Here is a 14,587-nt window from a genome sequence, read left to right as displayed (position 1 = left end):
CCAGACCAGTTTCTGTCTCTGCCACTACAACCCTCATTCCAGCTATTCTTCTTTTATAAGTTCTTCTAATACGTCTTCCTACTTAGCGTGTCTTTCCTCACCAAACTATTGCAAGCTGAGTGATAATTGAATAACGTGGAAGAAACACTACAGTGGTATGTAACATCCTGAAACATTTCCAAATATAAAATTCTTGGATATGCTGGATAGAATTTAATACACTCCATTTAAATGTATTATGAGGTTATATAGACAAATAAAGGCAATCTCTAGAAACCAAAAAGTAAAGAGTGCCTTGGGACTGAGGATATCGTGAAGATTCTTGGCTTGATCAAACTTTAGTCAGACTTTTTTTTTTTTTTTTTTTTTTTTTTTTGCGGTACTAGGGGATTGAACTCAGGGCCTTGTGCTATTGAGGCAAGCACTCTGCCAGCTGAGCTATCTCCCCAGCTCTTAGTCAGATTTTTGAATCTTCTTTTAGGCTCATTTTTGTACTTGCAAAATCGAGTTTTCACAAAAAGCTAAGTCAATTTATCAATAAAAAATCCCTTCCCCTCAATATCTAGTCATTCAAAATATTTGATTAGGTTCCTCATCATCTGCCATCCCCCAGGCGATGTCTGGTCACCCTGGCTTGTCTTCAGCAAGAATCCTGTAAGGTTGGTTTTGTTAGAATCTCCCTTACCCTGATATTTTCTTCAACTATAATGTTAAGCAAAAAGAAAACTGTACTTACCATATAATGCTATTTATTTGAAGATTAAAAATAAAAGAATGCTGTTTTTATTGTGGGGATAAATAAATTTGTAAAATAAAAAGAAATGCACGGGAATATCAGTCTTTTCTTTATAGCTACAGCCATGAAGAGCAAGCTGAGATGTGTAATTTTAGCAGGTACAGGGTACAACCTGGATAGGGGAGACTCTACACCAGGATCAACAACAGGAAGGTTTTCCACTTTCTTAATGCAAAATGCGAGTTGGCATTCCTTTCCTCGGCAGATAAACTGGGCTGTCCTCTAGAGAAGAAAGCGAACCTGAGGGCCATCAAATTCCAGAGGGCCATCACTGGTGTCTCTTGTGCTGATGTAATGACGGAGGAATCAGAAATCAGACGTTAGAAAGGCTCAACAAGAGCAGGCTATGAGGGCTGTCCTGGAAGCAAAAGGGCTAAGCAGGCTTTTAAAAAGAGAGCAATGACTGTTACTAAGGCTCCCACAAGCAAAAACAGCACCTAAGCAAAAGATTGTAAAACCTGTGAAGGATTCTGCTCCCTGAGTTAGTGGAAAATGCCAAACTGGCAGATCAGATTTTAAAATAAAAATCCATCTAAAACTTAATAAGAAAATTTCAGGATTGCATTTATCTGTGGAGAGAGTGGGAATGTGATCAGGGAGGAGTATCTAGGGGAATTGAACATCTTATTTCTTAGGCCAGGTGACAGGTACATGGAATTCATTTTTTTTTTTTTTGTATTTTTGTATGTCTGAAATATTTCATAATAAATAAACGTGTGATAGATTTAAAATTTATAGTCACATTTTGATGTGCAGGGACATAACTTTATTTTCTATAATTAAATATAACTTGCTTACAAAAGATTCTCCTTAATAGTGAATTGAACTTAAACTCACCCAACCAAGGTAACTGTCATTATAGTTTTAAACTTCTCATAGTCTCGGTTTCTTAATCTTTATAATGCTTCGTCTCTCTTCTTTCCTTCTCAAAATTAGATGCCTGGGTGTGGCAGGTCCTCTGGTCAGTCACTGTCATTTAGTCACCAGTGCCTACTCAGAAGGATCTCATCTCATTTGGCCCTTGGATGTTGCCTGCTGAGATCAAGTAAGGCATGACTGGTCAGGCCAGATCTCTTGGTATAGTGTTTTGGCTTCTGTTTCTGATACCCCCAGTTCTTGCTTTGATGTCAGTGTTTGAGAGTGTCCCCTAGAGGAAGAAAAATGCTTGTTTTGCATTTTGGCTGACAGCTTAGAATGTGTGGACCTTGAAAAAAACCAGCAGTAGTTGAGGGGTCTACTCTTCTCTTCAGGTTCATCTCTTGCCTATTTCCCATAGTCATTGCTGCCAGGCAATTTGATGTGGTCTATCAGTTAGTTATATGTTGCTGGTAAGAAATTATTTCAAAACATAGTGGCTTGAAACAATTTTATCTTGTGGTTTCTGTGGGTTAGGATTTGGGAATAGCTTAGCTAGGTGATTATGGTTCAGGGTCTCTCAAGAGGTCCTGGTCAAGATTTTGGTGAGGGCTGCAATCATTCTTCAGATCAAGTCTTCAACTTGACTGGGGCCAAAATATCCTCTTTCAGAAGGCTCACTCACATGCTGTTGGCAGGAGGTCTTGTTCCTTGCTTGTAGTTTCTTGTTGCATAGACCTCAGTATAGGGCTCCTTTAGTATCCTTATGACATAGCTGCTGACTTCCCTGGAGTGAGTGACTCAAGAGAGGGAGAGTGAGGAGAAACCATAATGTCTTTAATGATGTCCTAGTCTCAGAATTTGCATATAGTCACTTTTACCACAATCTGTTTATTGAAAGTGAGCCACTAAGTCCAAGGGAAGGGAAATTTGACTGCAACTTTTGAAAGGAGGGTAATTTGTGGGCATATTTAAAAATCACCACAAGCTCTGTGCTGCAATTAAAGCTTCTCTGAGATGCTTGCAGTCTTTCAGCTATGCCTGGGGATTGTGGTGCAATCCTTGTCTCTTTCTCTCTCCCCTCCCCTCCCCTCCGCTCCCCTCCCCTCCGCTCCCCTCCGCTCCCCTCCCCTCCCCTCCCCTCCCCTCCCCTCCCCTTCCCTTCCCTTCCCTTCCCTTCCCTTCCCTTCCCTTCCCTTCCCTCCTTCCTTCTCTCTCTCTCTTTCTCTTTTTCTCTTTCTTTCTTTCTTTTCTTTTCTACCAGGGATTGAACCCAGGGCACTTAACTACTGAGCCACATCCCCAGCCCCTTTTTTTGTATTTTATTTAGAGACTGTATCTCACTGAGTTACTAAGGACCTTACTAAATTGCTGGATTTGGACTCACTATCCTCCTGCCTCAGCCTCCCGAGCCACTGGGATTACAGGCGTGTGCCACTGTGCCTGGCCAATCCTTGTCTTTTGTATATACCCCCTCTGCCCCTCTGAGTTTTCAAGCATCTTCCCACCTCCCTAGCTGAGCTTCTTCTCAGAGAACCCAGGCAGCATTTATAATCTAGTTTTGTCCTAATTCTCTTCTAGTTCCAGCTTCAAGCTCAGGAAAAGCTTGTAATGGGCAACTGCTCTGATGTCATATCCTGTTTCTTTCCTACTCTCTGATTTATTGGACCAATTTTATGCTCATCTTCTCTGAATATTTTCTTCTCTGAACAAAACCTTGCTCTTGCATGTGAATCCCCTACTTTCTAGGATATTATTTAGATATGGAAAAAAGAAGTTAATTTTCTTTTTTTTTTTTTCCCTCTCTCCTCTGAGGGACAGGGGAGTTGAACCTGGGTCCTTGTGCATGTTAGGCAAGCGCTGTCCAACACAAGCTATTTCTTCAGCTCCAAAAGAAGTTAATTTTGAGAGTCAAAACTGAGACTTGTCTTATTTGTTCCTTTGTACTGCAGAGAGAAGGAAGTCCTGAAAGGAAAGATGCAATGGATAATATTGCAAACCATATTACTGTCATTCATGACTATATGCAAGTACTAAAATAATGTCAATAGGAATCTTCATCTTTCTTATTCTCATCTCTTCCTTTTTGTAGGTTGGCATAATTTTCAGGAATATTCCACCCTTTTAGAGCTAGAATGGATTTTGGCTTCTGTTTTCAGCACAGTGACTATTTCCCTTAATCCCAGCAAAAATCTGTCTGTCATTGGATTGATTTGGGTTACAAGCCATCTCAAACCAATCATGTGGCCAACTATGGACTGTTTTAAATGACCAGGCCTGGGTCATGTGTCTATTTTTGTCTCAGCGGGTCCCCACTGACTAGTTTTCATTGTGTAAACCCAGCTGGAGTGCTGAGGCATCAGGGGACTCCTGCCTAACTCAACCACACACACTAGTTATTGATAATCCTTTCCCATCTCCCTTAGCTTGCTCATTCCTCCACTGAACTGTAGGTGTTGTGGGGAGGATAAGGAGGGTTTCACTAAATCACATGTTTTAGATATAGATTCATGAAAGTGGAGGTCCATCAATATCCTTATGGATGTGGTATGGGAATCCTTTCCAGAGCTTTGTGCCCAATATACATAGGGAAGGAACTACTATCCCCCAAACCGCTACCACCTCTCCAGGGAGACTGACTGGGGAGCAGGCTTGGCTGAGTGTGCTCAGCTTCCTTTCCAAACTCCTTCAAGTCTTTCATCTTCTGGGATGGGTAGGTCAACTGTGTTTTCCTCCTCAACTCTTTAACCACTGAACTGTTTCAGTTAAATTATTTGCAGCTCTCACAGTTCATTTTACACTTTGTTTAAACATTCAAATTTGAATCAGACAGCAAGACACAGGATATTTCCATCTGTATGTCTTGGTGTAGGAGACAGTCAAACCTAGCAAAGAGGACTGAGGAGTGGCCTGCCCGGTAAGAGGTGGGAGGACAGAGCATGTCCTGGAAACCAAGTGAAGATAGTGTGTCCACAAATGCTGCTGAGAGGCACAGCACGTCAAGGTGTGAGAAGAGATCAATGAGTTTCGCAATGTGATGTCACCAACAGGAGCTGTTTCAGAAGAGAGAGGGGAGGCACTAAAAGGGGCCTAGCTTTCCTTCAAAAATTATTTTCCCCTTTAAAAGTTCTTCAGTATCAACAATGAAGTCCCTGTTGAATGTACAAGAACACAGTCTTATTTCTGTGTACTCTTGCATCTACCTAGATATGGAGTCTTATAAATGCTCCATTAAATGTCCTGGTTAAAAACCTTCTTCCCCACAATCCACACCAGACATCCTGAACTTGCCACCTCTACCCTCAACCCAGTGTCCCCAGGAGCCTACCTAAATCCAAATTGGACACTAAGGTCACGATTATCTCTCAATTATAGGGAATATAAGCCTGAGGATACCTGTGAGTCCTCTCCTGCCTTGGTCACCCAGCTCTCTCCCACAGTTTTTCTTTTATCCCCTCATCTTCTATCTAGTCAAGTCCTCGGTGAGATACCTCCATGGTAATAGTGACTTTCTCCCTAAATTGGCAAGAATGCCTCAGCCTCCTGTAAATGGGTCTGACCTAGGTTGATCCATGGAGGAGAAGATGGATCAATCTGCATCTTTCTCCCTAGGAAACCCCTCACCTTGCCGATGACTGTATGGTATAAGATAATGTGAGCTGAGTAGATAAAGGTGGAAGAAGACAAAGGAAAAGGTAGCTTTGGTAAGCATTGCCTCAACCCCCAGAGCCACAAAAACACTTTATCCCATGCCCTCACTACACATGCACACACACATATCTGAGGATTTCCAAGCTGCCTAGTCTCCATGTTCACTATCACAAGTATCTCATTTAATAGCACCTCACAACAATCCCCTTGCTACACTGTTATCATGACCCACGTGACATTTACTCAGTTTCCCTAAACTAGGGCAGTGAGTCAGATTAGAAATATTAAAGGTATAAGAAATTCAAGAAATAAAGACACAGAAATAAGTGAAAAACGGGGTGCACAGTGGGATGATCCAGCTCTGATGGAGACTGGATCTAACCACAAAATGGAGTCTGCGTACTTTATTTAAACAGGTAGGAGCACCAATGGGATTCAGAGTGAAGGACTTCCTGAAGAAAACAGGAAGAAGATGGCAAAGACAACTTGGTTGGGCTTTGCTAGTTAAGCCCACCTCCTGTACTTCCAGGCTGTTGCGTTTGAACCTACGGCTGTCTGAGCCAATGGGCAGGGTGTCAGCATAACCCATAATTCCTTCATGGCCCCTGACACATTGGTGTATACAGAGATAAGCAAAGCCAGCCCTCATCGTCTCTACCGTACAGAGAACTGTGAGAAGAAGTATCCTCCCTGCACCAGGATATCCAGGCTGAACTTCCCTACAGGTACCCTGGTTATGTCTCCCTGACTCGCTTCCCCAGGACCTAATCTTCTTCTACCTACCCATCTCCTCTATTCCCAGCTCATGGGGGGCTAAGAGGACTGTGGAGGAAGGACCAAAGCCACTCTGGAAGGTGGAAGAAACTTTCATCATAAATAATTTCAGAAGGCTATCCTAGGGCCAGGGGGAAAGAGATCCAGGAAAAGTCTTTTATCTTTTTTTTTTTTTTTTTTTTTTGGTACCAGGGATTGAACCCCAGGGATGCTCAACCACTGAACCACATGTTTAGTTCTTCTTATTTTTTTTTTCTTTTATTTTGAGACAAAGTGTCACAAAGTTGCTTGGGCCTCGCTAGGTTGCTGAGGCTGGCTTTGAACTTATGATCTCTTGATGGCTACTTTGCGGCCCATAACCAGAACAGTGGCAAGAGCCAGAGGTCTGTAGCCCCTCCTTAGAGTAGGAGGGAGAAGGAATGTCTCGGCTAGAAATGTCTCTGAGGTGCAAGAAGAGCTGCTCAGACTAACAGTTCCTCTCAGGTCCAGCCTAACCAAAGACCAAAGCCATTCCTTTGTTACTTGTGCAAGTGCAGGGGGTCCCAAGTCCAACTTCTCAATGTGGATGATTAAAATGCATTTAAAAATTAATATCCAGAAATTCATTCTTGATTTCCATGACTCCAAACTTGCTTCTTTGCTAATTCTCCGAGTCTAAACCAATGTCAGTAGAATTTTTCCAGTTGCTCAGGTCAAAAACTTGAAGTCACCATTAACTCCTTTCCATTCTTCTCCCACAGTCCATCTTTGAGCAGGTACTATTAGTCTCTCTCTAAAGTAAATCTGTAAGTGCAATCAATCCTTAATTAGACTTCCACCTCTGACATAGTTACCACCTGGTGCAAGTTAATGTCCTTTGCTAGGGTTATTATAAGACCTTCTAATTGGATCACCCACTCCAATTTTTGCTTCCTTACAGTTTATGATCCACATGGTAGGCAGAGTGATACTTATAAAATTTCTAATCATATCATGTTACTCCTCTGCTCTGAGTCCTCTCTGGTTTTAGAGTAAAAACCAAAGATCTTATGACCTTAAGACCTGCAGCCATCTTGTCCTCACCTGTCTCTATGATTACCTATCCCTCTCCCTTCTGCCTATCCTGCTGAAACCTGACCCTTCAGTTGAACACATTAAACCTGCTTCTGCCTCAGGGCCTGTTTGCTCCTTGCTGGAGATGCCTTTCCTCCAGATAGCCACCTGGCTGTCCCAGACCTCACTTCCTTCAGGTCCCCAATCTAATGTCTTATGAGATGTTTTTGACCAGCATATTTTAAGTCAGTGTTCTTCCTCACCTTGGAAACTTCCTTCTTTCCAATTCATACCACTTACCATCTGATGTTTCATGTATTTACTTGCTCACCGTCTGCCTCCTCTCACTAGAATGCAAACTCCATAAGAGCAGGACTTTTGTCTGTTCTTTGCTTTACCCTTGAATTTGAAAAAAATCTCCTTCATTTTGTAGATGCTTAACTAGTTTTAATTGAATAAATGAAAGAATGTTGGTTAAGAGTATAGATCCTGGAAGGAGAGGTTCTGGGTTCAAATTTGCTATCTTCCCTATAATAGTTTTGTGACTCTGGACAAGTTTCTTTCTTGCTTTTTAAAATTTGTTCTTTTTAGGACAAATAGTAGTGTATTTTGACATATTATACATGAATGTACTTATTCTAATTTGAACATGGTGTGGAGTTACACTGGTTGTGTATTCTTATATGAACATAAGAGAGTTATGTCGGATTCATTCTACTGTCATTTCTCTTCCCATCCTCCCTCCCTTCCCTTCATTCTCCTTTATCTAATTCAATGAACTTCTATTCTCCATCCCCATTGTGTGTTAGTATCTGCATATCAGAGAGAATACTTGGCCTTTGGTTTTTTTGGGATTGGCCTATTTCACTTAGCATGATAGTCTCCAGTTTCATCTGTTTACCTGCAAATGCCATAATTTCATTATTCTTTATGGCTAAGTAATATTCAATTGTGTATATATACCACATTTTCTTTTTATCCATTCATCTGTTGAAGGGCACCTAGGTTGGCTCCATAATTTACTATTGTGAATTGAGCTACTATAAACATTGATGTGTCTCCATCACTGTAGTGTTCTGATTTTAAGTCCTTTGGATATATGCTGAGGAGTGGGATAGCTGGGTCAAATGGTGGTTCCATTCCAAGTGTTCTGAGGAATCTCCACACTGCTTTTCAGAGTGGTTGCACTAATTTGCATTCCCACCAGCAATGTATGAGTGACCTTTTCCCCCACATCCTCACCAACATTTATTGTTAGTTGTGTTCTTGATAATTGCCATTCTGACAGGAGTGAGATGGAATCTCAGTATAGTTTTGATTTACTTTTCTCTAATTGCTAGAGATGTTAAATTTTTTTCATGTATTTTTGACCATTCATATTTCTTCTGTGACGTGCAAGTTTTTTAACTTCTCTCTTAGTTTTTTTATCTATAAAATGAAAATAACAGTGGTAATTGACTCATAATTTACCAATTAATTTATTTAACTCTTCTACAGCAGTTCATAGTGTGTAGATTTGATAAATGTCAACAATCATCATTATCATCATCATCACCCAAATTTAGGAGAAATTAGAGGATGCAGAACCTGAGGCTGGGGTTGGTAGAAGCTTTTTATGGCAGACTGTATTTTCCAAAGGTGGCTACAACAAGGTCTCAGTTTCACATGCTGCTGTGGAAACTTTTCATTCTCTATCAAAAAGTGGATTGCATGTCCCTTCCCTTGAGCCTGGATGGAAGCTTGTGACTGCCTTAGATAATATGAGTTCCAAGACTAGATCATACAAATGTCACACACTTCTACCTTATTATTTTGACATGCTCATTCTTAGCATCCACCCACTAAGCTATGAGGAAGTAAAAACTAGCCCATGCAGATAGACTACATGGAGAAGCTACATATAGGTGTTCCTGCTGACAACCTAACTGAGATCAGCAGGTGCTATGGGGAGGGGGGATGGGAGAGAGAGAGAAGAGAAGAGAAGAAGAGGAAGAGGAAGGAGGAGGAGGATGAGGAGGATGAGGAGGAGGAAGAAGAGAGAAGAGGGGAGGGGAGGGAGGGATACCAGATTCGTGAATGAAGGTGCTGCTGGTGATACCCCCAGCCCCTATTGAGTCACCATCAGCCTTTCAGTCTTCCAAGGTGAGGCACTAGGCTTCATGGAGCTGAAAACAGGTATCCCTGCTGTTTCCTGTATGAATTCCTGAACCATAGAATACATGAAATAATACCAAAATTGTTTTATGTCATTAAATTTTGGAGCAGTTTGTAGCACAGCAACAGAAATTGGACACTCAGAGTCAACTGTCAAAAGACCAGTCAACATTGTAACAAGTAAATACAGGCAGGAAAAGCTAGGCCAAGAACCAGGTGAAAAATGGTCCTTCTATTTCATTGCTGGACTGTAAACCAGCAATGTTTACAACCCTGTGCAACATATCTGATCAGCAGGGACTTAATGGGGAAGATGGTCAGTGGCACATAATTCCAGAGTGAAATAAGGATGTGGACAAGTGGATGCTATGTGCTGAGAAGACATGAATAGTCTTGAAGCAAAAATTTGTACAATGTCTATGGGAGGAAATCACATTCTCCCATGAGTCTCAAAAATCACTTTCTTATGTAAAAACATGTTTGTGGATTTTTTTTGGCCTTGTTGGGTAGTAGTTAGTAATGAGCAGTGAAATATGAACTAATAACAAAGCAGGGTCATGGGGTTTCATTGAATTGCCTTTAATGAACAATCAACTAACTGGTAGAACAACAACAGGTGTATAAACGTCTGAGGAATAAACATGTGGAAACAAAGGAAGCTGATTCAGAAATACGTCAAAAAGGAAAGATCAATGCGGCTCACTCCTGGCAGGGTCTACTGAGGTCATTGTAAAGTTAGGATTTATGACCATAGATTTCTCAGTGTATTTCAAAAGGGAAATTCCATTGATAGCTCAGGTGCACTAAGATGAAGTCTTCCGGGACATTGATCTCAGCGCCTGCATTAACACAGAATTGACTTGTAGCTGAAGTCTCCCTGAATAGGATGGTTTCCAGGACAGTTCCTGAGAGTCTCCTGATGTGAAGGAGGAGTTAGACATCTTATTGGTAAAGACTGCAGAAGGTGGATCCCAGTTCTTTGGGTAAATACCAAACAATAATACATTTGGAAACAATATTGTTTCCTTTGTTGTTCTCTGCTGGCATTGACTCACTCTCTCAGAGTGTTCTTTGAGTCTTACTTTACTTTTGATGCAGGAATCACACACAGAGAGAAGACACTTGGGCTTTCAGCAGGAAGCAGTATTTATGAAAGCTGGCACTGGCCCAGCAGATTCCTATCCAAAGGCTGAGCCCAGATGCAGTGGGGTGTTGCCTTATACACTCTCTGTTGGCCCCTGCTTTACATGTTAACCTTTCTTTCTCCTATATAGTACCATACATTGAAACAGTTGCAAGGAGTTGGGACATGGACTCTGACCTGCCATGTTCTGGGAGAACTCTTACCACACTTTCACTCATAATAAAATTTTCTTGCTTGATTTTTCATGTCTGATTTTAAATTTTCGTTCATTGAAACACAAAAATGGAGATTTGGAGCTTCAGCTCCCCATTCTCCTGTGACAACATAATGTACTCTTGGAATTTACTTTACAATAGAGATCATTGCCAGATGAATAAGACTTATCCATTCCTTGGCTTACTAGAACACATTTGGCATCCACTGAGTGGGTGAGGTGGTGAGAAGTGAAGTATACTTTTATTATTTGCAATTTTGTGGGAGAAACATGAATATAAAAAAGTGGAGGTACTCTCTATTGTGATCACCTGAACTGTCTGAGAAGACAGAGCAAAAAATTAGATCAGAGAAGCTGTTAACTTAATATAGACAGTACTGCTTCTTAAATAGTTAAGGGGACAAATGGTAGAAAATGTCTCATTATGATGGAAATTGAAGATGATGTTTTTAAGATCTTGGGATGTGGAGATAGACTGGGATACAAACCAGGCCAGGTGTTAGCTATAATTCCTTTAGTAGTATTTATGCCTAATTAAATTGAATATCCTTGTGGGAGAATGGAGGTAACTGAGATAAAATAGGAAATTAATTAATGAAAAATTGAAAAATAGGCTATTAAAAGGCAACAGCCCATAAGAACCCTGTAAATTACTGACACAGTGGAAGTTCAAGAAATAAAATTATCTGGATCAATGTTCCCAAGCATGTAAAATATCTTCCGTTGTGATTAACCAGCATAGTCAAAAAGACTGCTAATAGTAAAAATATATCTTCTAAACATATAGTAAAATTGGATGACAAAAAGTGAAGCCACTGAAAAGCAAGAGTTAAATGCTGATAGAAATTAAGTAGCCAAATTACTTTGAGGAATTGAAAATTCACTTAAAAAAAAAAAACAGAAAAAAACCAAATTTTTAACTGCAAAGTAATGCTAATTACTCCCCTGTGAGACATCTCGAAGTGAAGATGTGCCCATATTGGGCTGCCATGCAAGGCATGCAAGGCAGGCACTTAGGGAGAAGCTCCTGTACTTGGGGGTGGTCGTTGCGGTGTGTGTATGTGTGGGGAGGGCAGAAGCTGCTGCCACTTCAAGAGAGACTTCAGTATTCCTTCAAAGTTGTTTTTCTTTTTGTTTCAGCTAAAATTCTTCTGGAGAAACTTATAAGGAACTATCTAAAAATCACTGAGTCACTCTGACTCATTCTTATTTGGTGACTTATAATAAACTTTGCCTGTTCTAATACTAGTTCTCTGTCTAGAGGTGGTCATGTCTGCCATTTTATTTTGAGTGTGTGATTATGACTTTGACCTGAGATGCTTAGGAATGTGCTTGCCTCTGCATGTGATGGTGAATCTTCCCTCTGTGAATATGTGTAAGTTTCCCCGGATAAAAACCCCTTGCTTTCTTTGGGAAGAACATGGCTTTACAAATGAACTCCAGGGCTCTCCTTGCAGCGAGCACCCCTCTCTCCACCCCTTTATCTCCTGGTTGTGCTTATTGGTTTTGCACTCACCAAGGGTGAACTCATTGCCTTTTGTCACATAACCACCACCCCAGTCAGAAAATAGACATCTGCAAGACTCTGGAAGCACCCTCAACCACGTACCTCTTCCCAGTTCCCACCTCACAAAATGTGATTGCCATCTTGACTTTTAACACCACAGATTAGTCTGTTGTTTCTGAATTTAATATAAGTGGAATGACATGTGGTCATTTACATGTGGCTTTTTCTTCCTTCAATATTATGTTTGTGAGATTCATTTATGTAATTGTAATAATGGTTAATTTTTGTTGATGAGTAGTGTCCTGTTATATGACTACATCACAATTTTATTTATTCATTATACTATGTTGATGGAATTTTGTGTTGTCACAAATGTTAGGAACATTCTTGTTCATGCATTATGATACAGAGATTTCTTTTGGGTGTATTCCTGCTGTGGAATTGATGTCATAGAACATGTGCATTTTTGGTTTCTCAGTTGATACCATCAGAGTGGGAGATCCTCTAAGAGCTGATAGCAGCCTTCTGAGATACCCAATAAATGGTCTAGAGCAGTATTCTCAAGTGTGTTATGTCTGTCTCCAAATCCAAAGAGGTCTACTAAGCACTGATCCTCTTTGTGGATCCCATCATGATTTATAGTGGATCAGTCTGATGTTTAAAGGTCAGAGAGGTCCCTTTGGACTGCATTGGGAGAGAATATGAGGGTTAACAGTCTAAGGTGAGACCGCTTTCCATTGCAGTTGAATGTAAACTGCTCAGATCCTTCTCCCTGATGGGGACTGAAAAAACACATCTTCATAACCAAACCACACATCAAATGCTAGAGATAGTGTTGGTCTATTCTAGTAGAGATGTGACGTGCTGCAGCCTGGCATGGTGGTGTGTACCCATGATCCAAACTACTCTGAAACTGAGGCAGGAGAATTGCAAATTCAAGGCCAACATAACAACTTAGCAAGACCCTATCCAAAAAAAAAAAAAAAAAAAAAAAAAAAAAAAAAAAAAAAAAGACATGCTACATAGCAGCAGCAATTGGGCAGTTGAAGCTACCACTTGGTGATATTGATGGTGGTCTCTGCCCTGATGTTATGGTTTGGATATGAGGTTTTCCCAAAATCTCCTGTTAATGCAGGAATATTCAGAGGTAAAATGGTTAACTCATGAGAGCTGCAACCTACTCCTAGTTTTGATGTACTGACTGGATAGTAACTGTAGGCAGGTGGGGTATGACTGGAGGAGGTGGGTCATTGGGGGCTTTCCCTGAAGGGGTTGTTCTTCCTGTGACAGCTTCCTCTTCTCCCTCTCTCTATCTCTCTGTTTCTTTGCAGAGGGAAGAAGGGGAGAACCTTTTCTCTGATGGACACTTTTGCCATGATGTGCTTCCTCACCTTGGGCCCAGAGCAATGGTGTTGGCCATCTATGGACTGGGACCTCTGAAACCAAGATCCTCAAATAACTTTTCTTCCTCTAAGTTGTTCTTGGCAGATATTTTGGTCACAGTGATAAAAAATGTAACTAAAGACATGTTTAGTTTTCCATCTCCTGCATTCAGCCACTGAGGGTGCCATCATACCCTGCCATTTTACCTAGAATGTTGTGATATTTCTGATTTACTATCTTGGCCAGGGGTGGTGGGCTTGCGGTCATCCTCTCTTCTATAATGCCTCTTATTTTATAAACCAGGGAATTATAGGGTTCTGATATCTTCTAGGTAATGTATGTACATCTCACACATACACTCAGGGACCAGGGACCAAGGATTGACCATGTGATGGGTTCAAGGACTTAACTGGCCACTATGGGATGGATTTATGCTAGGGTTCGATTTATCACTTGGCATCTTTTAAATTCAACTCTAGCAAATAGGCCACGATTGCATTTTGGGTTCCCTGGTATTATTCCCTGCTCAGATCCTATACATAATAGTCCTTAAAAGTGTAGATCTCTTTAGCAAAGCACTGGAAGAATATTTCCTACAGATCAGATCAAGTGTAATGGGAGGACCCAATGTCATCTGTTCTCTCAGATGCAACTGGAGCAGTGAGGGATTAGAGAAAGCACACAATGCAGAAGAAAGAGGGCAAAACACAATGCAGAAGTGATGTCAAATTCCTTGTTCTCCTAAATCTCTTAGCTGAGCTTTGGTAAGTGTCATTCCATGTTTTCTGGCATGGATGAGCATTCCCTCTCTGCGATGGGATGGTGGAATCCAGGTTACATCACTGTTAGGGGGAATCAGGATTAGAAATTGTTACTCCTGGCCATGGTGGCACATGTTTATAATCCGTTGGCTGAGGCAGGAGGGGCACAAGTTTGGGAGATCAGCATGGGCAACTTAGTGAGACCCTGTCTTAAAACAAAAGGGCTGGTGAAGTATCTCAGTAGTTAAGTAGTAAAGCTTGCTTAGCATGTGCAAGGCCCTTGGTTAAATCCCCATACCACACAGGGGTGAAACAA

The 14,587-nt window shown here is 41.0% G+C and overlaps 1 long non-coding RNA gene across 1 annotated transcript in view; it reads left to right on the top strand.

The window, feature by feature from the left end:
• Positions 1–4,747: 4,747 nt before the first annotated feature.
• The window catches only part of LOC306654064, a 449,736-nt gene continuing 439,896 nt past the window's right edge, over positions 4,748–14,587 (top strand). The window contains exon 1 of the long non-coding RNA XR_013761876.1: positions 4,748–4,799. This is a non-coding gene — a long non-coding RNA (uncharacterized lncRNA). The remainder of the gene's footprint in view (positions 4,800–14,587) is intronic.

Source organism: Sciurus vulgaris (assembly GCF_902686455.1).
Source record: "Sciurus vulgaris genome assembly, chromosome: 2".
Taxonomy (NCBI): Eukaryota; Metazoa; Chordata; class Mammalia; order Rodentia; family Sciuridae; genus Sciurus; species Sciurus vulgaris.
The sequence above is the reverse complement of the archived record's forward strand: the minus strand, read 5'-3'. Positions and strand labels throughout refer to the sequence as shown.